Raw genomic sequence first — 26,015 nt, forward strand, 5'->3', positions numbered from 1 at the left:
CTTTCGCACATGTCCGGAAGAACAGACACAATATCCATATAAATATATTTTCCAATTCGCGTGCGCTGCGTCTCCACGGGGCACCACAGACGCACCTGCTGACGGTGAAGGCACCCTTACTCGAAGACGTTGTGCAATGGTAACGAAAAGCATGTGGGGAGGAGTCAGACGTTGTGGACAACGATCTTGATAAAGGCGACCAGCAGCTCTTCCAGTACTGTGCGCTTTGGCCACACAGAATACTCGTGTCGGTGTATTCGGCAAAAGTGTGCTCAGAAAAGTTGCTCTAACACTCACAGACACATCAACGAGACTCGATCCAGGTCAGAGAGGAGACAGCCGTCAAATGACATCATATGATCAGACGTAAGTAACCCCCCCCCCTCCAGTGATTATAACCCTGTTGCATACCACATTAGCGAAGGTGTATTTATACGGCTGTAGCACGGATATACCTTTCCATACATGGGCTCCTCTTCAAAATATCGTCACTCAGTTCCCTAGAAGTTTTTAACGGGAATTTTGCAACATACTGTATCTCTCCACTAACTATACAGTTCTTTCCAGAATTAGATCCCTCTGCAGTGGAGTGTGCGCCGATATGAAACTTCCCGGCAGATTAAAACTGTGTGCGGGACCGAGACTCGATCTCGGGACCTTTGCCTTTCGTGGGCGAGTGCTCTACCATCTGAGCTACCCAAACACGACTCACGCCCCGTCTAAACAGCTTTACTTCTGCAGTACCCCGTCTCCTACCTACATCTGTTGTACGACATTCGAAATATACGGATGTATTTCAGAATTTCGGCGTAATGCAACTTCGCAGAAACATGGCTGAATTTTCCTGTATATTGTTATCATTAAAACCAAGCACCGTCTCAGTACCTAATACTTTCTGATATGGAGACAATTTTCATCATTTCAAGCACTATTAAAGTTGGTAGGTGTAGGAAAAAAAATACCAGTACCATACTGAAAATATCGGTGAGAAGCGATAGAATTCCTACAAACAATTTGGAGAAAATCATTTTGGGTTCTAGGCCATGTCATTATAAAACAGTGAAACAACTAACATAACTACATTCCGACCATCGTTTGAACGATCCTCTTCAGAGCGAATAAATGCCACCAAATTTCAAATCAGCAGCAGCGAAATGAAAGGTCGATTTGGAAACAGTTTCTATTTCTTCTTTCTTATCTTCGATTAATTTCCCAAATATCTCGTTCGTTTCGTATGTTGCTTTCTTTATACAAGGTGTTTCACATTCATAGAGCTTGCAATTTTACCTAGTAACTCATGCATGCATACGTCATCTAACGAGGCTACAGAGCATCAAAATACAGGCGCCAGCTCCGGCAAATGTATGTAAGTAGAGTGTGATGCCGTGATCATGTATCAATTTGATCATGTATCATGATCCGGAAACGAATGAGTCGAAAGTTACATACCGCTGACGGCGGAATACAAGTACTTGTAGTGTTGTTGCTAACTTTCAAAGGTAGTAGTATGTCCGGTAAACATGGGCTACAAAATGCATACCTGAGGAGCTATGAGCACTTGTTCAGCAGTGGAGATATGTTTTATGCTAGCGAAGATGAACAAGTCCTCACAGCTCTTAAGGTATGCATTTTACAGCCCACGTGTACTGGACATTCGGTCCATACTACCACCTCTGAAAGTTTCCTGCCCTACATCTCAGCTACAACACTACCGGTAGATCCTGTCACACGTAACAGGAATGTCTTCTCTTCCAATTTTCCGTTATAGGGACATAACCTCAAATTTATAGATTTATCCATCTCCATCATCATAGAAAATTGGTAACATCTTCATTGAATCTTTCTGTGTACACATATTTTACAGACTCCAGCGCCTGTAACTTCGATACCCTGTAGCGTCGCTGGATGACGTTTCCAGACATCGATTCCTATGTAAAACTTCATCTGGTAGGTCCCCTCTACAGACGCGATAAGTGTGTAGCACGACGTGTGAAACATTCTGTATGCAAAGTGAATAACATGGGTGAATGGGCTAGAACAGAAGCCCCCCCCCCCTCCCATTATCTCTCTCTCTCTCTCTCTCTCTCTCTCTCTCTCTCTCTCTCTCTCTCACACACATTCTCTCACTTTCATTCTCTCACTCTCTCTTCTCAACTATCAACTGCCAGCTTTCCTTTATGTCTCTTATGTCTTAAAACTGCTGTCTTATTTCTGGCAGAGCTCTAGATAACATGCCGCTCACTGTATTTTATCGCTGGTTGCATCATCTTAAATTCAAACTGTATATTTTGCTCAAAATTGTCAGAAGTTATTTTGTAACATCTATAGATGTTATAAATATGGGTTGAATTTCTTCAACCGATCTCTAGCGGCTAGTGTGTTCTCTCAAAATCGATTTTCCTCTAGCTCGTCTCCTCTAATTCCTGTGTAAATATTTTGGATCAGTATTTTCAGCCAGGACGTATGAAAGTGATGGTTCGATAGTATCCGCACTTATCACTATTTGCCTTATTTGGTGTTGGTGTTATTTTTTTCGTTTAGTCTGAAAATTTAGCAGTCACGTCAGTTAGCATAGATGTTGAGGAGTGAAGCAGCAAACGTCGACAGAGTGAGTCCTCGCCGGTGCTGATAGAGCCTTCTGGTGGCGAAGCCCTGCACTACAGACAACTGAGTGTGTGAGGAACTAGTAGCGACATCTAGCAGCGAAGTGATGAACAGCAAAATGGCCGCGAAAATTGAGTGACTTAAATGTCTAGTTGCTGTTTGTCTTCCTTTACACTATTATTACAAAACAGATTACGGCATCACTGCTCGGTTTGTCTGTTACCGTATTTTTGTGTATTTCACACATTACAAAATAATTCTGTTCTGGTAACATATAATGCAAACTACATCTCGAGCGACATTAATGTACGCAGCATGTTACATTCATCATTCCCTCTTCGTAATTTAGTATTACTAATAGTTTTGTCCACACTTTTAAGCATTAAAAATGGATATGTGGCTCGGGACAGGACTGCTGTTACATTAAATGTTAACAACATAATCGCACGGTATAGTGAGTTAAGGAATATTGAACAGCAACGAGAACTGTAAGTAAGTTTATGCAATGCAACGTTAGTGATATAATAGTACAACAGTAATAGGCGTTTGTCAGCCCTTTTTTCTATTTTACAGTTTCACTTATTACTGATGGCAAATGCCTTGCAGAGAACGTAATATTCTGCATCTTCGGTACGGCCTTTACAATCTCTTTCATTGAACTGCACTTAACCTGGAGAGGTAGTAATACAATTTTTTCTCTGATCTACAAGATACTTTTACAAAAAGTAGAGGCAGAGAGGTAGTCATGTAACTATTAATCGAAATATTATATGAACTATATGGGCGTGTTAGTAAAATGACCAAGAAATTCCTCTTATTAATTTTAAGTGTTATCTGTTTGATTCAGCATTCAGCTCACATAAAACCACGAGAAATATCGTTTTGACCTGTGTAATATCAAACATCTCATTTTGACACTAGAATAATTTGAGAAAAAAAGGCCTGTTTTAGTTTTTGAAAATGCAATAAGTGAAAACAATGTATTTTTAAAAGGTATTGTCAATTGTTACGAAACGATTTATTATACAGAATTTATTAATAGCATAGTAAATCATGATACTAAAAAGAACACCTTGTTGGCTTGTGATACAATATTTTGCATTTTCTTATGACTTTGAAATAATTACTGCTTTTTCAGCACTGAGAATGAGTAAAATACATTATGTAATATATGAATCAGTATGATAAACTTTTTTCGAATATTCATTGTTAACTACAAGAAAATGGCAGATGTTTGGGTATTTACGTCAGAAGTATTCAGCACACAAAGGATAACAAAAATCATTTTTTGGTAAGGTTTTTGTTTCATAGTTTCCTACAAATATTACTGATACCATAGTGAGATATATTAAGTACCTTAAAATATATGTAGATGTGGTCTGGTGAAGAAAGTGTGTGAATTAAAATTTAAAATGCTTGCACCAGCATAACCAGGTTTAGTTTGTAGTGTGGGAGTGAGCTCCACGTGGGACCCGAAGCACGGACCCCACGGGGGTGCCCGGCATGCGCCACATGCCAAGGCAGAGGTGGAGGCTAGTGTTCGGAAATCTGAAAATTCCAGCGCCGGCCGGGGATTGAACCCCGGCCCGGCTGAGGCGAATAGCCCCAGCCGAGGCGCTGGAACGTTCCAGACCCCCTTACCACTAGACCACCGGGGACCCCGGCTGTTTCTTGCTCCATAGTCCAGCTAGTGGTCGTAGAGCACTTCCTGTTGTCCTCCGTGTTTACACCGAGGCAGCAGTGGCGTGGTGTAACAGGAAGTGTTTACTTGCGTCCGCTGGATGTCCACTTAGTGTACGACTTATTTACCTGGCTGACGTTCGTGTCGCTATAATCTCCTTAGTAGCGTTACAATTATATGCAGGGAATGAAAATCTGCCTATGCAGTTGCACGCAGTCGCAACTCACTATTTGAACCTCTGTAATTCGATCGTGTTGTCAAGACCCATGTCAGAACTGTTTATCGAAGAAAGCTCATGTGTTCGGTACATTTCATAAACGGAAGCGACTGGGATAACAGACAGCCCGTAAACATTTTGTAATGAAGCGTCAGCCGGTACGTAATACTCGATATCTGGAGTTGTTTTATCGGTTATTAAGATAATCGTTTCACCCCTACACACTTAAAAAAATTCCCGTGTTTTCTCAATAAAGCATAAGCACAGTACATAAATCCCTCACGAAAATGACATCGGAGAAGTACAAGTGTTCGAGTTCCACAGAAAACAAGTGGGTCCATGAAGGTGTGGAACGGAGAGCAGAACTAAAATAAGATGTAACGTTTCGGGATTCCCTCATAGTCGCGTAGACACTCCAGAAGCAGGAAGATCCGTTTGATGACGTCTCTTGAGGAGCGAGGAAAAAATTCACTCTCAAATAACTACTGTACAAGATGCCTCGCCGCCTCTTGAAGGGTGTCATGGGATTCTGCAGCCGTGGACTCGGCGACCCGTGAGCCAACGCGGTGTTTCTGACCACATACATTTTAGCTGCGGGTTCTCCGACGTGCAAAGGAAGCCGCGACAATGGGGAGGCTCTGCGTGCCGTTTTGTAATAAGAACGCCTCTCCACATTTTATCGTAGGAATGATATAAATTTTAAACTTCTTAGATCCACCGAGTCATTATGTATTCTTAAAATATCTTTTAACTCTTTTTCAACACATATGTATCTTTTACCTCTTTCACTGAAGAAGCTGACCAACAGATTTTTTTTCAATTTCAGGTATTGGTTTTACTGCATTCTCCTTTAGCGTATTGATCAGAAATTGTAGGTTAAGATACCTTTGCCTTATTGAGTATCGTTTGCTATGCCAAACTTCGACAGCATTCATTGTCCTGTGCATCGAATTGATGACGGTAGATAGCTGACCGAAATCACTTTGAAATAAATTCTCTGAACGCAGATAACTTTGATACAGTAGTGTTAGGTATCGAGGTATTATCTAACGCAACTGAAGCCAACCTAAGAGTGACTTTATTTCGAAATAATTTCGGTCGACTGTCTGTCTTTACCAATTCCACATTTCAGGTTGTGTACTAGCATTTTCCATCTATTGACTGATTAAATAGTCTACGCCACTGGGCACTTGCTACGCTGTTACTCTCCATGCTTCATCAAGGCAGTCCGGTGGAAGATGGACTCTACAGCACACGTGCGGCAAGACAAACGAACTACTTCTTCATCCCTGTATTGCTCCACTAATCGCAGTTCTTGTATGTCTTCCACAGGCATTGCTTGAAATGAAAATTACAACTGGAAAATAAATGTCTCGGATAACACTGTTTTCATAGCTTAATTTGCAGCCATTTCGAAGTAAAGCAATGCAGTTTTAAATGACAACCAAGTTATGACATTTCTCGGTTGAGAAAAAATATTTCACAATTATTTTGACTTTCCTCTGGTAAAAAAGCTAGCCTTCCGTGCTTCAGGTATCAACAAGTTGTTTCCAACACCTCTGAAATGTCCGTCCATAAGAAGAGCTTTATTTTCAAACATTTTCTCCCATTCTTCGTAACTGATCACCAGGATTCATTTGTCAGGAACAGGGTTATTATCAGTCTCCTTAAAAACTTCAGTCACTTTCAAAATATCTTCGTGCTGCCGAATCCCTGAACTACTGCCGTCTTTCTCACAATTCGTTATACTTGCGACGTAATCTAAACCTTTATCTCGCAAATCTTGAAATTGCTCTTTAAACCCTCCGAAAAAAGGCACTGTCTACTCACCGCAGACTGTTTCCCAGCAGTTATGCATTCGTTTCTCAATATCCACATCTGTTTCGTCAGGTTGGGCGAGAAACTTACTGTTGAGCCGTGATTCTACCATTTACAATTTTTAAGCTGCCGCTGCTCCTATTCCGTTCGGAGTTCCTGTACAAGCAATTCGTATAATTACCACATTTCCGGTGCTCCTGGCACCGCTTACCATCCTTTCCCCTTTCTGTTTCCTTTTCCTTTCCTTTTTCTAACCACAGGCTCCAGTCACATTAACGTGATCACCGCCTGTGTCCGACGCTAATGAGTAGGGTATGCGTAACGCGGAAACTCAGCCACTTATGTGACATCCAAAAGGACGTGATCATTGCCTTTCGGGCCACAGGTGGATGCATTTTCGAAACGGCAGAGTTCGTAAAATGTTGGCGTGTTGCCATATTTAAAGCACTCCGCGCATGGCGCTGTCGAGAGCCGACGCTGAGGCCGTTGTGGTGCCCCACGGTCCACAGAGGACAGGAGTTAAAGGAGACCGCAGGTGAATAACGTGCAACTGCTGAGCAACTGACCATGCACGTGAACCGAAGAGCCTACCGACAGTGTCTCCTCTAAGACCACTCAGCGAAAAATGCTATGTGCGGGTCTCCACAGCAGACTCCTGGTCCACACACCTATGCTGACTGCTGTTCGTCCGCGACGAAGGCTGGAATTTTCACGCCAGTTCTGCGACTGGGCGTCCACTGAACGGTGACCTGCGGGCTTTCCAAGTGACAGACAGACGTTGGCGTGTAGGGCGCGATTCACCTGAAAGTGAACACCCTGCAACAGTCGGCGGCAGGGTTAGGACAGGAGGAAGGATCGTTACGATCTCACAAACGTTATCGTGACACTCCCGTCGTTCTGGAAGGCACAGTGGATGAGCAGAAATATCGGTCGGACCCGTTGCCACACCTACATCGAGTCTTTTTTCCCTCGGAATCTACCAGCAGAACAACTAAATCTGTGACACAGCTTGCAGTGTGAAAAGCACCAGGATGAGTTTGCTGTACTCCACCGACCACCAGGCTTCCCGGACTTAACGGAATCGAGAATATGTGGGACCACCTAGATGAAGCTCTTCGTATCCTGGGTCCTCAACCGAAAAACGTAGCGCAGCTAACTAAGGCACCGGCGTCGGCATGGCTCAGTACCTCACTGACTCCTACGCGTTTCTCAGTTGTCCGCGCTTCCCGTTAATCTTATCCCCCTACAGTGACTCAATAACGACACTCTCCCGTACACGACAGCATCATCAACAGCCGCAGACTGCTGTTCACTCTGCCTGTCACCTCATTTATGTCTATACAGTATAACAGCTGTCTGTTACACTTCCTGGGACACTCCTGACGATATCCTTGTCTCTGATCAACGCTCGCCGTCGAGAACGTACTGGTATCTGTTGTAGACTTGAAGCCGCTCTCATATCTGGGAACCGACTCCGTATGCTCATACGACGCCCTTGGTTAACAGTGTGCAGTGGAGCACCGTGCCAAAGGCTTTTCTCAAATATAGGAGAGTGCAATGTGCTTGGGACCCTTCGTCCGTGGTTCGCAGTATATAATGTGCGAAAAGGGCAAGCTGCGTTTCACACGAGCTTTCTAAAACCGTGCTGATTTCTGGACGTAAGCTTTTCGGTGTCTAGGAAATTTATTATAATCATATTCAGAATACGTTCTAGGATTCTGCAGAAAATCGATGTCTGTAATTTTGCACATCCTTTCTTTTACTCTTCTTGTACACGAGTGTCACCAGCGATTTTTTAAACTGCCTTAGGTTGGACCCATTACAGGTGTAATATTCAGAAGGCAAATGTATATTGATCTCGTTATATACGGCTGCAACTTGCGCTTTTGCCAGTCCTTTGCGAAATACTGCTGGGCAAGAGAAAGGCGATAAATGCGAATGAAGTAAGTAAAACTGAAATTGTTTTAACTTCTTCGCTGTCGCCGAATCCTTTCCAAGCGATGCGTCCTTGAGCGGGTCAAACAGGTAGCAATAAATGCTCTACAAGTGAGGTTGACTTTTGAAGTTTTTCTTACCAGTCAAGTACAATGCAGACAGCTTCCATTCTCCATAATATCAGCAATATGAAAATGAAAATTCACGAAAGTCAAATCTGGACTGTAGCGATAATGACGCAGAGTCTCCCAACCCATTACTGTTTCTTTTCCCTTCCAGTGGTTTCTTGGATCAGCTGCGCTATGTTTGGGCGAGCGTTGTTGTGTAATAGTATCACGTCTTTTCTTTGACATTGGCGACCCTTTCCTCTCGTTTTCGGCTTTACTTTGCTCATCAATATGTGTGAGTGGTCAGCGCTGCATCCTGTACGCTGATATTCCAAATAATCACCAAAATACAACTACTTTGGCATCCAAATGATGGTCAGCATCACTTTCCTCGCTGATGCTCGAGTTTGAATTCCTTTCGGGCAGGTGAACTAGTGTGCTTCCATTTCACTCCTTGTCTTTTCGAGTCGGGTTCCCCATTTTGAACGAAAGTTTAATCACACGTTAAAATCTCGTTCGAAAAAGGTTCACCTTCACGTTCATAGCACTCTTTGTTTCCTTGTGTTGTGTGAATTGTCTCGGGACCCACGTTGGACTTGTTTCGCTGTACTTGAGCATGTCAATGACGACGTTATGGACTGTGCCACTACCTGTTGCAGCTATTTTGCTATTCAGTTCTACTGCAACACGTCGGCCATCAGGAGTAATGTCAGAGCCGGCTTTAAGCGAAGGAGGAGACAGTTCAATTGGCCGGCCACGGTGTTTTTTATTAGTCACTGAAGTTAGATTGTTTTTGAACTGTCCTACGTATTTATCAAAAATTTCCGTCTTTCGCACAGCTTCGACCATACTGAAAAAACGTTAGAGAAAATATTTCGGCCGTTTTCCGTCTTCTGAAAGGGAAAACGCATCGTTGAACGTTGTTCAGTTAATGTGGAAACTTCAACCGGACACGCCATTCTCAATTGCAACATTAAGGTTATAAATAAAACAATTATTTTTTGTCAGCCGCTCTTAGCTCATCACAGTCATGCCATCCTAAAGTCATGAAACTACAAAAATTCTTCCTACGGACTATTCGACTTCATTAATTTGCTTTGCAGGGGAAACTCACGAAGGAGTATGTGCTTAGTATTTAGTCGGTCATTTCTAGTTGATGAGAAAGTTAAAACAAACAAGTAGCAAACCATTGCTCATTTATTTAGGAACAACATTTATCAGATACAGCTGAGTAACGTTTAACCCAAACCTTAAATGCCATGTATATGACACTGCTCGTAGCTGCATCATCTGGCAAGAGTACGCACTAACACCAATAACAAGAAAATGCACCATGACCTTCGTAAACTGTGCATTCTTCATGCCACTGTTGGGAGCAGACATCACACTCAATACAGTCTTCCGTGACAGACTCGTTTTAGTCTTCACCACACCTTGGGCAGTTCAAAACATGAAGTTGGAATAATAGACAATTGTGAAGGTGATTCGATAAACCCTATGCCTGGCACTTAGATATGATTTGCACAATATCCATGTGGGTGTAGATCCCTCCTTGGATTGTGCCCTGGTTGTTGCTGAAGATGATGGAGCAGTTTAATCCAGATTAACCACAGAGATTCTACGTTGTTCGTTACTGATATTTTGTCCCTCCTTGGTTTAGTTTGTTTTCCTAACAATGCATTTTTGTACGTAGAATCAAACAGAATTCCGGATGTTTTTGCAGCTTGCTTTAGATGTTCGAAAACCTAAAATTGTGCAGTTCACAAAACGAAAAATCATAGTATCCTATGACTACAGCATCAATAACTCTCATTTTCAATCGGTCAGCTCACACAAATACCTCGGTGTAACACATTGTAAGGATACGGAATGGAAGCAGGACTGAATAAAACTCAAGACGCGTTCATACGATTTCTACACCTGGATAAGCGTTCGACAATGTAAAATGGTGCAAGATCGAAGTTGTGAAGAAAATAGCTCTAGGCAGAGACGGGTATATATTAGTACAAGACCCAAGAGGAAATAAGAGTGGAAGACCAAGAACGAAGTGCAAGGATTAAAAAGAGAGTAAGACTTTGATATAGTTATTCGCCTATACTGTTCAATGTTTGCATCAAAGAAGCAATGAAGAAAATAAGAGAGAGGTTCAAGATTCGCACTGAAATACGGGTTGAAAGGATACCAGTGACAATGTTTGCTGATAATATTATCGTTGTCAGTGAAAGTGAATTACTACAGGATCTGATGAATGAAATATACAATATAATGAGTGTAGAAGTAGGGGTCAGAGTAAATCAAAGACAATAGTGATGAGATGAAGCATAAACGGGAAAAGCGAGAGTCTTAACATTGGTGATAACGAAGTAAGAAATGGAACCATCACATCGTGTCAGTCAAAGATAAAGGTGGTGGCGAACTGTAATTTATTGTTAGAATTAAAGAGAAATGTAATCAGTGCACAAAGATGATCTTTTTTGAACTATTGGTGCGACCCATACTCTAATATTGCTCCATGGTGTGGGACCTGTCCCATATACGAGTAGCAGGGGATATTGAACTGTTCATAATAAAGTCAGCACAGGTTTGTTTGGCTCACAGGAGAATGTAACAGAGATGCTGAAGAAATTGGGAGATGCCTGAAAATACACATAAGCTATCCCGAGAAAGCTTACTTGCCAAATTTCTAGAACATACCGTAAATTTTGAATATACGAGGTGTGTTAAAAAAAATTGGGAACGTTCGTAATTTCGCGCCAATGGCGTGTTGGGGCGAAATGCAGTTGACATCCCTGCACGCGCGTGTGCTTAATGTGTAACTGCGGGAAGATTCACTGTTGTATGTCTGTTAGCTTATTGTTCAGTGCTGTATTGACTAGAACGTTGTGTCGCACAGTTGGCGAACTTCGAGAGTGTATAGTTAGAGGAGCAATGCGCCTGCAATAAATTTTGCGTGAAACTCAAGAAAACCGCCGCTCGGGGTAGCTGCGCAGTCTAGGGGCCTTGCCACGGTTCGTGTGGCTCCCCTCTGTCGGATGTTAGAGTCCTCCCTCGGGCGTGGGTGTGTGTAAGTGGTGCAAGCCTAGGGACTGATGACATCAGCAGTTGGTCCCATACGAACATAAGAGCTAAACTCAAGAACACCTCTACAGAGACACGCCAAATGATGCAGGAAGCCTACGGTGATGAGTGCTTAAGCCGCATTCGGTGTTACGGATGGTTCACACGGTTTAAGAACGGCCGGACGGAAGCTAAAGACGACGCTCGTCCTCCGACTTCTGCCAGCAACGCTTGTGTCAGGAACGTCAACGATCCTGTGCGTGCTGAACGAAGACTGACTGTCCGAGAGATTGCAGAAGAATGTAACATTGCAGTTGGATCGTGAAATCCTAATACAGCATCTTGCAATGTATCGTGTTGCCGCCAAGTTCGTGCCACGGCTCACGAGTCAAGAGCAGAAAGACCTCCACCTCCCAATCTGAGAAGAGCCTTAGGATCACCCAAATGAGAACGAGATGTTCCTTAAGAAAATTATAACTGGTGATGGGTCTGCAGTTATGACGTTGACATGAAGGTTCAATCTTCACAATGTGTAGGGAAATGTTCTGAACGATCAACATATAAAATAGCTTGTCAGGTCAGCTTGGCCCTTGCAGACATTTATTTTCAAAGTTGAAAACCAAGTTGAGAGGACGAAGATTTGTAACGATAGACGCACGGTCCAGCGAAAGGCGAACCAAGTCTGCTCCCAGAAGTGGAAACGGTTTATCAGTCGTGGGGGTGATCATATACAAATATGTGAAGGTAAGCGTAGAAAATTTTTGTGGACAAAGTTCCGGAATTTTTTAAACAGACCTCTTAGACGAAAGGTAATGAATACAGGCAAGTGGTCTGCAAATGTTCGTACGCTTGAGTTCGCTTCCATTCGCTGCTGTTGAAACTGGGCTTAATAATAATATTCCCTGTGTGAGATCTAATTGGAAAACTATGTAAACGCTGAGCTGTGCGCCGCTTACAGCCCACGCGAAATTATTTTCGGAGGGACACATCATTATCCCCTTCGTGCCTTAAGTTGCTTCGGCCAAACTCAAACTCAATTGCCAGGCCGATAGCTCGTTATCCTACTGCTCTGCAAGTAACACTTGGTCTGAAACCATCTGTACGGTTATGTAGGTTAAGACACTGCAGCCACTCAAAATGGTGGCTCCACGTTTGCGAGTAACTGACGAGAAAAGAAATTCTGAATTTTGTGTGACACTCCGTAGCATTAAGAAAGCTGAGTGACGTTAGTTGGTTGTGAGGTGTAATGGAAAGGATAATAGCTTCACATGTTGTGTTCGGATACCAAGATTTAAAAGCCTGAAGTCTTATATTTCAGAAGCAAGGAGCGTAACAATCAAGTGATTTATGAACAGTACGTGCACACATTTTTGCTCGGTTGATTTTAATTGAGGTTGCAACGTGCAGATCAAGCAAGTACCGTACTGTAGAGAGGTTGAGCAAGAGAAGCGTTTGGAACATGTGTTTATCCTTATTTTGGATAGTTAGCTTTCTTATCTGAGAAGTAATTGTGGCTAGCCCTTGACATGCATCACGAATTCCTTCGTCGTTCAGTCTAATATCGCCTTCCCCCCCCCCCCCCCCCCCACACAATACCCTCCACCTCTCATGATTTTGAAAATAAAAGTGTTCCTAGAAAAGTTGTTCACTGTACAGTTTATTTATGTGCCAAAGTTAGTGATAATGTGGGGGAGGGGGAGGGAAGGCCACAGACCTCAGGGAGGGGGGGGGGTAGGACAGGGGGTACTGGCAAATGTCTGATGACACTCAGGAGCAACGGCCTAAGAAAGGCTGGGAACCACTGTTCAACAGCCTGTGAATGTATACTGAACATAAATGTGGAAAACTGACACAACTCACTTTTTGAATATTTTTTTTAATTCGAGTTAACTAGTTTTGGAACCGTTTGAGGGACATCTGAAAATGTGGCGCACAGAATTCGCGTCTTTATTTCTTTAGATTGAATCTGGGTACTGGCTCTTTGACAATAAGACAGAGCACTCTTTAATGTATCGCCACGAGCGGCAGTTAAACGGCGACATGTATCGCGAAACCAAAACACCTACTTACCGTGGCAGCGTGGGCGCTATTGCAGTTAATATCCATCTAGCAACTTGCGTTTTAGTTGTCTGTTGGCCACTGGTCAATCTCTTTCCATTGTAAATATAAATACGAATTGTCACCATATATCACAAGCATAACGTTTACCACAGATGTACGTTACAAAGATCTTTACTTAAAAATACAGCATACTTTGCTCGGCAACAATTTTTTTGATTTTTGTGCTTATAACACGACGGCGTGCTGAGAAGATAATGACTCGGTCTGTTTTATTTGAAGTCAGTAACATTCTACATCTTTACTATGGATATCTGCAGCCCTCTGCTTCGTACCGCGTTACATAGCGGTGTGTGACGTGACTATGTTGGGGGTGAGAAAGAGCTCACAACACTAAAAGCACGAATTCGAAGACTTCGTCCGCATGTGGAGCACACTCTCCTTGAGCACGGCAGTGCCAAACTACACACGATCGCTGCGGCATCTGCAGCAAGCCGACGTCCTTGGTTCACTGCCGTCGATAATCCTACACACAGTCTCGATTTTCGTCTATGTGCAAAACTAAGAAAACCTTCGAGCACTTCAATTATTTCAAGCGGTGCAAGCAGAGGTAAGGTTGTGGCTCTGTTAACATAGTCAAACAATATACTGTGACGGTGTCAACAAAATAGTATCTAGTTGGGGAAATTGTGCTCGTTCCGAGGGTGAGTGTGTTGAAAACTAAATTTATTGACGTGAAGAATACCGATGCAGAATGTTCATGAAGTTTGTTTTATTTAAAAATCTTTGTGACTTTTCACTCAAAACATGTCAACATTACTTTTCTGTACGTCCTCGTACAATGGATGTCGCAAAAAATACGTACATTGATCAAAATAAGTGTTAACATGAATGCTTTTAACAGCACTAGGTTCAAAAAATTTTAACTGTATGCCAATTGCAGATTAATTTTAATGGCAGCTAGCGCGATTATATGAGTGGACTATTAGATTTAATGGTGAGCATTTATGTAATTTTTAAACATTCTCTGCCTTGTCATTCTTCCTCTCTTAAGTGCCTCGTCTTCCAGTAACACTGTCGATCGATAGCATGATCTGTTGTCCGTCCATGGTTTTTCAGACCATTGATTCAGTGCTGAACCCAAACTGCTGGTCTGAGTTATTTAGCCTGGATAATCCTGTGCGTCGTGGGTCACGTATGCCATTAATCTTTCAAAGAAATGGTTCAAATGGCTCTGAGCACTATGGGACTTAACATCTGAGGTCATCAGTCCCTTAGAACTTAGGTTTAAGTAGTTCTAACTAACCTAAGGACATCTCACACACACACACACACACACACACACACACACACACACACACACACACACACACACACACACGCACACGCCCGAGTCTGCATTCGAACCTGCGACCGTAGCGGTCGCGCGGTTCGAGACTGAAGCGCCTAGAACAGCTCGTCCACAATGGCCGGCCATTAATGTTTCATTGAATTATTAATTTCAACAAGTTTTATTTATTGTTGCGAAATTGCGCTACCAAAACAATCGAGTTTTGCTATGTGGATGCTGTTGAGAATTTCTGCATTTTCGTACCGCTATATTTTTGACTATATCTGTCGATGGTGTTGTTGTTGTCTTCAGTCCTGAGACTGGTGTGATGCAGCTCTCCATGCTACTCTATCCTGTGCAAGCTGCTTCATCTCCCAGTACCTACTGCAACCTACATCCTTCTGAATCTGCTTAGTGTATTCATCTCTTGGTCTCCCTCTACGATTTTTACCCTGCACGCTGCCCTCCAATGCTAAATTTGTGATCCCTTGATGCCTCAAAACATGTCCTACCAACCGATCCCTTCTTCTAGTCAAGTTGTGCCACAAACTTCTCTTCTCTCCAATCCTATTCAATACCTCCTCATTAGTTACGTGATCTACCCATCTAATCTTCAGCATTCTTCTGTAGCATCACATTTCGAAAGCTTCTATTCTCTTCTTGTCCAAACTAGTTATCGTCCATGTTTCACTTTCATACATGGTTACACTCCAAACAAATACTCGGAGAAACGACTTCCTGATACATAAATCTATATTCGATATTAACAAATTTCTCTTCTTCAGAAACGCTTTCCTTGCCATTGCCAGTCTACATTTTATATCCTCTCTACTTCGACCATCATCAGTTATTTTACTTCCTAAATAGCAAAACTCCTTTACTACTTTAAGTGTCTCATTTCCTAATCTAATCCCCTCAGCATCACCCGATTTAATTTGACTACATTCCATTATCCTCGTTTTGCTTTTGTTGATGTTCATCTTATATCCTCTTTTCAAGACACTGTCCATTCCGTTCAACTGCTCTTCCAAGTCCTTTGCCGTCTCTGACAGAATTACTATTTCATCGGCGAACCTCAAAGTTTTTACTTCTTCTCCATGAATTTTAATACCTACTCCAAATTTTTCTTTTGTTTCCTTCACTGCTTGCTCAATATACAGATTGAATAACATCGGGAGAAGCTACAACCCTGTCTCACTCCTTTTCCAACCACTGCTTCCCTTTCTGCCCTCTTTCGTCATGCCTTACAAGGAGATATCTCCAGCGGTAGGATCGACTTTTTGGAACCATCTATACAGTTATGTAGGTTAAGCACCCAAGTATCGCACACTGCAGCCATTCATCCTGGTGAGTCGACGTTAGCGAGGAAGTGACGAGAAAAGAAATTCGGAATTTTGTGTGAGACTCGATAGTATGAAGAAAGCCGAATGACATAAGTTGGTTATGAGGATAATTGAAAGGATACTAGCTTCACATGCATGAGGTTGTGGGTTCGAATCTCACCAGAGAAATAAATCTATTTTAGGTCTTTATCGAAGTGACATTGATAATCATATTCCTTCAACTGATGTAAATATTTATATATATTTTTAGTTCCACTCCTGGGTCACGTGATTCAATAGTGATATGAACTTCTTCATTTGGTCTAGTTTTTCTTCTTATCATCCCTTCTCCACTGGAAATATTTGTTTGTGAACTTTTAATTATCTTCATGTATCAATTCCGATTTAATGCCTCCTGTTTTTATTACCCTGTATTTTCGTCTACGTTATTGTGTACATTATATCGATTTCTCACTTTGCTTGAATTTTATTTTACTTAGAAAACATTCTCTCATTTATGTCCTCATCTACACTATAATTTCCATAGTGCACAAAGATTTTATGTTATGTTTTAAATATTTGTATGTCGATTACCATGCAAAAAAAGGCACGTCTCCCAAAGAAAAACGTTTTTCACATTAATGCATAGTCAATATAAATAGATTATTTCGTCTTTTGTTTTTTAATTCATTTATCGGAGTTTTGAAGTAATTCAATAGTCAAACAGATAGGTATAATAAATTACACATTCACAAAAATTCCGATTGGAAGAAAAATTAAACAAATGGAAAAGTTCATACGGTGACTAAAACGATGTGACAAAAGAATAGAACGAAAGAAATTACATTTAAACCAATAAATAGAGTACAAATAAACATCAAAGTCATTTCGATAAAGATTTTTAAAAAAATTTACTGCACCTGACGAGGCATGGTTAAGCTTCTATCGTAACCATTATGACACGTAACCAGACTGTGGAATACGACTTTCTTCACGCTATGTAGCATCAGGCAAAATTTTGAAATCTTTTCCGTCAGTTACTTTCAATCCGAGGGCCACCTGGATGCAGGGATCTTAAGTTGCACTACGGCTTATTTGGATTCAAAAAGTCGATCCCACCGCTGGGGGCTCTCCTTGTTAGTTTTAAGAGTAACTAACGGCACATTTTGAAATAACAGTAATATCGCAGTCCAGTAGCGCCGGACCCTGCAAACTTGAAAGACAACTCCAGCAAAGGCAAAGAAAATGTTACTGTAGCAAGTAAATTACTGTAGGCAACTGAACAACAACGAAATAATAACAATAATTGGTTCGCAGGAGAGCTTCTGTAAAGTTTGCAAGGTAGGAGACGAGGCACTGGTAAAGCTGTGAGGACAGGGCGTGAGTCGTGCTGGGGTGGCTCAGTTGGTAGAGCACTTGCCAGCGAAAGGCAAGGGTCCCGAGTTCGAGTCTCGGTGCGGCACCCATTTTCAATCTGCCAGGAAGTTTCAATAATAATAATAATAGATCCAGTCATATTAATATGACCAACTCCTATTTTCGAGGTCAACGTGTAATAACCCATAGACTCCAGGAGATAGCATTAGTAGGTGATGAATGGGGGTGGGGGGAGGAGGCTGGAAACAGTGAAGTCGTTGTCATAATGCGTAAAAGGGGCGATTTATGTGACGTCCAACAGGGCATAATCGTTGGCTTTCTTCCCAAGGGTGGAAGCATTTCCGAAACGGCAAAATCTGTAATCTTTTCACATGCCACTGTATGTAAAGTAAACCGTGAGTGGCAAAATCTCGGTATTCTAATCCGGCTCCAAGGCAAGTGTGTTGGACTACGGGCAGTAGGCGACACAGGTGAACGATAGCTGCAGATGTGTGTGCTGGCGAGAAGACGTGCAACTTTTGTGCAGCTGACAGCCCAGGCGAACCGAGGGCTGCCACCAATGTTTCCTCAACAACTTATGGGCTTCCGCAGTGGGCACCTGGTCCCTGCACCCACGCTGACTGCTCTTCATTGGCGTTGAAAGCTTGCATTTGCACGCCGGTACCACAACTGCAAGTCCTCTGAGTGCTACAGGTGGCCTCTCCATATTCATCACATTTTGTGCTCCATCGGACAGATTGAAAGCAAACGCCCTGCAACCCTGAGGGAGTGTTATGGTGTGGGCAATGTTTTCGTGGCACTCCCTGGGTGATCTCGTTGTTCTGAAAGGCACAATGGATCAACCCTAGTACGCACCTATCCTTCGGGACCAAATCCACCCCTAGATGCACGTGTAACATAGCTCGCAGTGTATGTGCGTGGTTCTGAAAGCTCTAGGATGAATTTACCGTACTGCCCTCACCACCAAATTTTCCGCCTTTAAACCCAATCGAGAATCTGAAAGGTCACCTCGATCGAGTAGTTTGTGCCACGGATCCTCAATCGATAGAATTCTATCGCAGCATGACAAGTACTGGGGTAGGAATGGCTTCTTATGACTGTCGTTACATCATTGACTCTATTCCTGTACGTCTCGTGCTGCAGAAGGTGTTTATTCGGTATTTTAACACGTGGTCAGATTACTGCGACTGGACAGTGTAATAATAATAATAAATTTCGCTTATTTCAGTGCCCTCGTTTAAGTCTTTCAATTGGACGGCACTTTGAAGACATGCTTATCATTAACGTACTCCAGTTGTCCAACCGGGGAAAGGGAATCGGCAGTTTAACGTGGAATCCGCACCACATGTTGTTTCTACCGACTCCTCATATCATTGAGAGGTGAAGGCTGTATTAAAAGCAGACAGAAAAATTTATTTGTTCATCTGGGATTCGATCCCGAGATTCTCGATTTGCAGGCACGCGCTGTGCCGGTAGACCACCAGGTCCAACAGTTACGAGACGGTAATCGAACTGTATTGGCAGAGTATTTCGTCGTATTTTGCGTCAAGTAAATGTGCTGTGGTGCAAGCCAAAGTACATTCACGCTAAGGGCATCAGTTCCGATCCCAGAAAAATGTGCAGCCAGAGCAGTATTGTAAGTAAAAATCAAACTCTTCCATTTTTCTTACCGAATTGCTATACATCTAGAAAACAAACCAAAATTGTGAAAACATTTCATACAAGATTACTGACAAATTTTTATGAGTAAAAATAAACGGGTATGGTAATATACATGGAGGTGAATGAAAAGTAGTGGCAGTTTGGCTATAATTCATGTCAGTCTTCATTGACTAAAATTCACTTTATCACATTTCCGTCTCGCGTCTCGATCACTTTACACACCCACATGAAAGATGTCATACACTGTCTGTGCATCCATCTGTGATGATGTCTCGCTAGGACCGCCATATGGTGTCTTATCATTTGCTGTAAGACGTGCCACGAAATACTTCGTTCATTTGGGTGATCAGGCCATAATTGGGGGGACTCTACCGGATGAATACGGTGGATGTCCCAGTATGTCCCGCTGCCACGTATGCGGTGCTCCTGCACAGGGCTCGTCGTTTGGCGTCGTGTAAGTTGGTAGAATGCAGCACTGGAGGGAAAGATTGTTGCGCGCTCCGACCACGTGCCCTTCCAGTCTGCACCCAAGCACGTTTTTCGTGTTTCCCAAACATACTATTAAGGCACTCGAGCTAGCCTCTCCAACTCTGAGAGAGTACACACTGCAACTGACTCAAACACGACTTGTGCTGCTGACTTTACTACTTCAGCCCACCATCTGTCAGCAACAGAAAGTGTGCGTACCGAATGACTCACATCCGTCATATTATGGCATAGTGCTACCAGTTTTTATCCAACACATGCAAAGACGCATGTGTGACTACTTGTTGTCTCCCATCTTGGTAGTGGCCTAATTATTGGGAGGTTTTGAAGTGCATTATCTATACGTGGTGTATCAAAAACAATCATCCGACCTGGGCCGTCTATATTTCTGGAACTAAGAAACATATACAATGAATACAATGAATTTTGTCCTTTGATGTACGAAAACTAAAAAAGTTATTTTCATCCTTTTCATTGGTGTTCAATATGCATCGTTGAGATGCACGGAACATGTCAATGCGGTGTTCAAATTGTACCAACACTGCAGCAAGCATGTCTGGAGTTACAGTTTCCACAGGTGCTGTTATGCGATGTCTCAGTTCATTTATTGCTGTTGGTAATGTAGGTACATAAAGAGTCTCTTACAAAACCATACATATATAATCACATATAGTCGGGTGCGGTGACCTTGGAGTCTAGTAGTCTAAGGGTGAGTGATTTAGTCCAGTGTGAACGATCCATCGTTCAGCAATCGTTTGATTTAGAAATTCCCACACTTCCAGATGCCACTGTCGCGGTGCCCCATCGCATTGGAAAATGAAGTCGTTCGAATCAAACTGTGGGAAGAGAAAGTTTTCAGGCATATCGAGATATATGCTTACTGTAACAGTGTTTCCGGCAAAGAAATATGAATCATACACATTTTCCCTCTAAACTGTACAAAATACATTAAATTTAGGAGAGTCTATTTTATGTTGTACACCTTCATGTGGTTGTCCCGTACCTCATATTGTCACATTATGACAGTTCACCTCTCTGTGTAAATGGAGTGTTGCCTCGTCACTAAACACTAACTGTGGGAGAAAACGGCCATCCTCCACCTTGACAAGAGTGAAATTATGGAACTTCACACGATGTATCGCCCTCACGAACAGCTCGCATTAGCTAAATTTAATATTGTTTGATGCATAAACGTCGACGCAGAGACGCCAGACGGACATCGGGGACGTGCTAAGCTCTCGAGCTGCACGGCGAACGGATTTCTGCGGACCCCTCGTGAAACTGTGGCGGATGCGTTTGACGTCTGTGTCAGGCATTCGGGGACGGCCCGGCGATTCGCCTTTCCGCAAACCTTCTCTTTCTCTTAATCGTTGATGCCATCATCTAATACTCTGTGCTGTAGGAGGATCATCATCGTACCTTGTACGAAAGTCACGTCGAACACTTATTACTGCCCACACTGCGCAAAATGCAGAACACAAAACGCTTCCTGACGCCGCGACACCATTTTTACTAGGACTGAAATGGTCGGACAGTGCTGCTGCCAAGCGGTAACCATGTAAAGCCGTAGGGTTTGCTCTTTCCAGCAGTACGCTATTCACGCACATATGTCGAATAACATAATAGTTACTTTTTTTAAAAAAATCGGTTGATCCTTTTTGATACACCCTGCATATTTTCACTCTAAACAGTACCACCAATAAATTATCCCAGTGTGAAGGAAATCGTTAGATGTGATGTACGTGTAAAGGCAAACAAATGATAACAATTGCTGTTAAATTGGGTGACTCATTCAGGAGAAAGTCATAACGCGTTGGGCCACCTCTGGCCCTTAAGGAAGCAGCTATTCGACTTGATCTTCATTGATAAAGCTGGTGGATGTCCTCCTGACGGATGTCGTACCATATTCAGTTCAATTGATTTGTTACATCGTCAAAATCTCGACCTGGTTGCAAGGAGAATCCCATATAGCTCCAAAATTGGGGAGAGAGGTGGAGATCTTGTTGGCCAGTGTATTGTCACGTACGTACACACAGATGAAACTCTCAACATGTGTGATGCATAAAATATCGTCTACACTGAAAGCGTTCCCAGCAGAGGTTAACCCCCTCGTAATGGCAAAAGGTGGTCATACCGCATATTGAAGTCCACTACCAGGTGTCTGGATACTTTTGATCCGATAGTGTATTTCAGAATGTTAGCAGTGGCCAGAATTTGGGACATTCGGCTTTGAGCTTAAAGCTGGTGCGAGGCGGTTCAAGATACCTCTAAAAATAGACACATCTGGCAGCATTAGAGTGAAATGTCCATCAAAGAAGCTGTGTTGCGCTCTCTACCTACAGTTGTTCTCGTGGGCGTCAGAGCCCCCGTACGCAAGAGGCCCCCTGGGTTTTATACTGCGGACACGGTAGTCGCGCCTGATGAGCTCTCAGAAATTATGAAATGTATTCGAAATTTCTATTATGGTGTAACAACAACTGTAAAATATACCGGAAACATGCACGATGTTCCGAAATTTCCGTTACAAACTCCTAGTGTAGATGGGGAATGAGTACACAATACTCGTATTCTGAATTGGAACCCATCTCCTGTAACGCACCGTTTCCTCGCTACAGCCGTCGGAAAACATGTTAGTAACGCGACCACTTGTACAAGTAAGTCATTAGCTGTGACCCAGTACATCGATAGTTCCACAATTCCACTCATTGAAAGGAAACTTGATAAGTTTTCAGAAACACTCTTCTTTACAATACGGCCTTTTGAAACTTAGGTGCGCTGCGTCTCTTTGTAGCACTGCAGTCACCCGTGCTGACGGTGAACGCACCATTATCTCAAAGTCGTTGCGCAGTTGTGGCGAAAAGCGTATGCCGTGAAGTTGGACGCTGCTGAGAACGAGCTTGATAAAGGCGACGAACTTCGCCATACAGTAGGATCATATCGGTGTATTCGGCAAAAGTGCACTCCGCAATATTTCTCTAATACTGAGAGACACTTGAGTGACGCACGAACCTTGTCAGAGTGGCAGGGCTGACGGTGAATGACATCCGACGTAAGCATCTTCCCCCACCCCTTCCGCCATCCCACGATGGCTACCCTGTTGCCTACCCACGTAGCAAACATGTATTCAAACGGCTGTAGCACGGAAAGTATACGTTTCCGTACGGGGGTTCAAATTAAAAATATTGTCGCTTAGTTCCCTCTAAAAGTGCTAGAATTTCGGAAAACTCTGTATCTGTCCAGTAAACTGTACAGCTGGTGTCGTACCACATTCGAAATATCCGATTATATTTCAGGATTTGGGTGTTATGGCATTTTGCAGAAACATTACAGAATTTTGCTGTATATTGTTATCATTAAAGTGAACTACCGTTTCTGTCTCCATACCATAAATCATAAGTACCATTTATATCGTTTCAAGCACTATTCAGCTGCTAGGTTTTAGGAAAAAATAATTGTATCATTCTCAAAATATCGGACAGAAGCGATATAGTTCCTACAAAGAACGCTAGCGAAGATGAACAAGTGCTCATGGCTCCTGATGTATGCATGTAACAGCCTATGTGTACTGCACATTGTTTTCTTCTCTCGTTCCGTACCACCACACCTGAAAGTTTCCTGTCCTACATCTTAGCAACAACGATAACGGTACATACTGAGGTAACAGAAAGGTTCTCTGTTATAATTTTCCGATACAAGGACATAATCTCAAATTTATGCATTTTTCCATCTGCATCATCTTAGAAAGGTTGTAACATCTTCGTGGGATCCCTCTATTTTTGTAGGCACCGGTATCTATAACTTTGACGCTCTGTAGCGTCGCTGGATGACGTTTTCAGAAGTAGATTCCTATGTAAAACTTCATCAGTTACGTCCCCTGAACAGCCCTGAGTAGTATGAAGCATGATTTGTGAAACACCCTGTATAAAGAATGAATAACATCAGGGAATGGACTAGAATCCTGTCTCACTCACTTGTCACGTATTTCCTTTCTTTCATGTCCTTCAACTCGTACAGCTGCTGTCTCGTTTCTGGTGGAGTTCTAAGTAATGCTTCGCTCGCTATATTTTATTCCTGGTTGCATCTTAAATTCAAACTGTATATTCTGGTCAACATCGTCAAAAGTTTTTTCTGTATCGAAAGATGTTATAAATATGGGTGCTGTACCCTCCAAATTGATTTTCCTCTAAATCAGCTTCTGTAAGGTGCTCCATTCCTCTGCAAATAGTTTGTATCAGTATTTTCAACTAGGAGTTATCATAGTGGTGGTTTGAAAATATTCGCACTGACCACGAGTTGCCTTATTTGGTATTGGTGCTATTACGCTTCTCGTTTAGTGTGAGGATTTAGCGGGTATTTCAGCCGGCGTACTCGTTCAGGAATGAAGCAGCAAATCCCGGCAGAGTGAGTCCACTGGTAGCGAAGCCCTGCGCTACAGACAACTGACTGTGTGAGGGACCAGTAGCGACACCTAGCAGCGATGTGGTGAAAAGGAAATAGTATTGCTAAAAGTTTTATCCACGATTTTTAGCATTTAGAATGGAGATATGGCACGGAATTTAATAGAAAAAGAAAACAGCTATAGTAGCAGTCTCTCTCTCGCAATGCAACAATAGTACAACAACAATAGACCAACTGAATCTGTAGAGGTAGTAATAAAATTTATTTTCTGACCTGCAAGATACTTTCATATAAAGCTGAGCCTGAGAGGATGTCAGCTAACTACCGTCAGAAATATGATATGAAACATGTAGACCTGTCAGTAAAATCGTTAAGAAATTCGTTTTTTAAATGTTAAATGTTATCTGTTTAATTTAACATTTAGCTCACATAAAACCAGGATAATTATCCTCTTTCATACAAAGAAAGAGAGTACCTCATTAGTGACCTGTGTCATATCATAATCTCATTTTGACTCTTGAATAATTAAAAAAAAATTTGATATAATATTTTGCATTTCTTTTGACATTGAAACAATTTATCCTGTTCCTGCACTGAGAATGTACTAAGTAAATATGTAATATATGTATCAGTATTATAGCCAAATTTATTTTTCTAATTACTGATTATTAAATACCAAAACAGCTTCCAATTTCTTGTAGTTATCTTAGCAGAATTTAGAACAAAAACGAAAATAAAACGTATTAGTTTTTTTAGTAAGGATATTATTTCATTGTTGTAATCCTACAAATGTTCATGATACTATGCTGTTTCTTTTGACAGTGAGATGTCTTATGTAGAAAGTACCTGGAAAATATATGCAGATGTGGTCTGGTGAAGAAAGTGTGCGTATTAAAATTTAAAATAAGTGATTGCAGCAGCATAATGAGGTATATTTTGTAGTGTGGGAGTGAGCTCCACGTGGGATCCGAAGCACGGACCCCACGGGGGTGCCCGGCATGCGCCACATGCCAGGGCAGAGGTGGAGGCTAGTGTTCAGAAATCTGAAAATTCCAGCGCCGGCCGGGGATTGAACCCCGGCCCGGCTGGGGCGAATAGCCCCAGCCGAGGCGCTGGAACGTTCCAGACCCCCCTTACCACTAGACCACCGGGGACCCCGGCCGTTTCCTGCTCTGAACTCGGTCTGGTAGTCCTGTCACACTTCCTGTTGTCGGCTGTGTTTACATCGGACGCTGAGTGGCATAGTGTAGCCGGCAACATTAGAACGCTGTGAGGAGGAAGTGTTTACCTCCGACTAGTAGCTGTCCCCCCTACCCAGGTGAAGTAGCTTTACAGTTACCAAAGACATTTGAAATCAGCCTTTGCGACTGTATGCAGTCGACGGTTGTTAATCGTTTGTTTCAACCTGTTCCCAAATGCCTCGAGAAAACCGAAGCAACTTCTTCACTAATCGAGGCGACTGTCATATGAAAACGACCCGCAGACATTCTATAATTACAAGTCAACGCCTAGCTTACACCAGATAATTCTGTCTGTTTCATCAGTTGTTTTAACAGTGCACGAAATACCACAGCATATTATTAATCCGTTGCAAATAAATTTCTGTGTGTGCAGTTCAGGTCTGGGCCGTAGAGTTTTCGTGAAAACGTCGGGATAAAATCGTAACATGTGTTTGATATTAATATGAAATTTAGTTAACAATATCTTTATTACAGTGGTCACACTCACAATTTTGGACTTTTCAGTGGCTGGGGTACGATATAGCCTTTGAGTACGTTATCGCGTTGCGCAATTTCTTCCTTTTTTTCCGACTCTGAGGGAGCTGTCACCTTCTCTCAGCGCTGCCCTATTTAGGCTTCTGGGAGGGCTTTTCTCACGTTTTCTGTAATTTAGAGCATATTTACAAGTCCTGAGACGAACTCTTCCTATGTGTCGTAGGTTTAAACTCAATATAGATTTTCGT

The sequence above is a fragment of the Schistocerca gregaria genome, unplaced genomic scaffold (assembly GCF_023897955.1).
Source record: "Schistocerca gregaria isolate iqSchGreg1 unplaced genomic scaffold, iqSchGreg1.2 ptg000043l, whole genome shotgun sequence".
Lineage (NCBI taxonomy): Eukaryota > Metazoa > Arthropoda > Insecta > Orthoptera > Acrididae > Schistocerca > Schistocerca gregaria.